Below are 1,642 nucleotides of genomic sequence, written 5' to 3'. Positions count from 1 at the left end.
AGAGAGAGAGAGAGAGAGAGAGGAAGGGAGGAAGGGAGGGATGTGCTTTCTTATTGACATATATAAAGTCAGTCCCTTTACTTTCTCTGCTTAAGGAACCCCAGTGCTGTATGATTCCCATCAGCTATAGGAAAAATATTTACCAACACAGGATTTTCATTAGTGAGATGATCTGGACTGAATTCATTGGCTCTTTTTGGTTTGATTTAGGCTGCATTAGTATCTATTTAAAATACTGCTTTAAGCTATTTAGCTTTTTTTTCTGTATCACAAGTCATTAAGCAATCTTTAGCTTTTCTAATTTACCATTTTTCCTGAATTCATAGATTTGAAAAGCTTAAAAAAAGAAAAAGCCAAACAAAAAGAGACTGTGACACTGTCAGCTAAAGTTTTATTTATTTATACTTTCTGTTCAGTTTCCATCCTTCACTACCGGAGACCACCTGTTACCGTGAATTTAGCATGTATCATTCCAGTGCAATGTAGATGTGTATGTATGTGTGTATGTATGAAAATGTATTGCTTTACGTGCTTAATTTTTAGACAATAAATTACGTGTGAGTACATATGTGCATATGTGTGTGTGTGTGTGTGTGTATAAGTTCTGCAGCAGTCTTGTTTTCCAAAATCTGTACATGTTGGTAGATTCAGATCTAGGTCTCCCATTTTAGCTGTTTTGTTTTTATTATACAGTATGAATATTTCACAGGTTTTTCACAGTCCCTTTGATGGATATTTAAATTGTTTTCCTTTTTTCTCCCCATTACATTACAGACAACCAGTGAACAACTTTGTACATATCTTTTCTGGTCTTTGTCCTCCTCCTCATCTTCTTCTTCCTCCTTCTCCTCTTCTTTTGTTTCAATGGTTTGATTTTGTCCTAAACTATCTCATTATTTGAGTTCTCCCACTGGGTCCAACACTTTGGTATTTATAGTCATTATTTGAGGGAGGGAGAGGGATGAGGAAAACCTTCCATACTTTGGAATAGTGGTCTTCTTTTATCAGAGAATGAGAGGCTCTGAAATTTTCTTTCCTTATGGATTCTTTTTGGAATCTGATAAATTTGGCAACTTCACATTTTATTTTAATTTAATTAATTTTTTAGCGACAGGGTCTCACTATGTTGCCTAGGCTGGTCTTGAACTCCTGAGCTCATGTGATCCTCCTGCCTTGGCCTCCCAAAGTGTTGGGATTACAGGTGTGAGCCACAGCACCTGGCCAGCTTGCATTTTAATATTTTGCATTTCTGTTGTCTCATGTTATTAGGTGTTTTTAAATAAATTTCAATTACTGCTCACCTTTTATTCTCCTTGTAAGCTTTCTTTTACTACTTTTTAACTCCTAGAATACCTTCTTTCTTTTTTTTTTTTTCTTTCTTGAGGCGGATTCTTGCTCTGTCGCCCAGGCTGGAGTGCAGTGGCGCGATCTCAGCTCATTACAACCTCCGCCTCCCAGGTTCAAGCGATTCTTCTGCCTCAGCCTCCCAAGTAGCTGGGATTACAGGCACCTGCCATTATTTCTGGCTAATTTTTGTGTTTTTGTAGAGATGGGGTTTCACCATGTTGGCCAGGCTGGTCTTGAACTCCTGACCTCAGGTGATCTGCCCACCTGGGCCTCCCAAAGTGCTGAGATTACAGGC

At 38.4% G+C, this 1,642-nt stretch overlaps 1 protein-coding gene across 5 annotated transcripts in view; it reads left to right on the top strand.

The window, feature by feature from the left end:
* SPOP (speckle-type POZ protein) overlaps nucleotides 1-1,642 on the top strand; it is an 85,156-nt gene that overhangs the window by 35,928 nt on the left and 47,586 nt on the right. For 2 of the 5 annotated variants that reach the window (XM_011959923.1, XM_011959924.1), the window contains exon 3: nucleotides 1,459-1,506. The exons of the other annotated variants lie outside the window; for them this stretch is intronic. The gene's annotated coding sequence lies outside the window, so the exon portion shown is untranslated. The remainder of the gene's footprint in view (nucleotides 1-1,458; nucleotides 1,507-1,642) is intronic. 5 annotated transcript variants of the gene reach the window in all.

The sequence above is a fragment of the Colobus angolensis genome, unplaced genomic scaffold (assembly GCF_000951035.1).
Source record: "Colobus angolensis palliatus isolate OR3802 unplaced genomic scaffold, Cang.pa_1.0 Scaffold50, whole genome shotgun sequence".
In the NCBI taxonomy this organism is placed as follows: Eukaryota; Metazoa; Chordata; class Mammalia; order Primates; family Cercopithecidae; genus Colobus; species Colobus angolensis.
The sequence above is the reverse complement of the archived record's forward strand: the minus strand, read 5'-3'. Positions and strand labels throughout refer to the sequence as shown.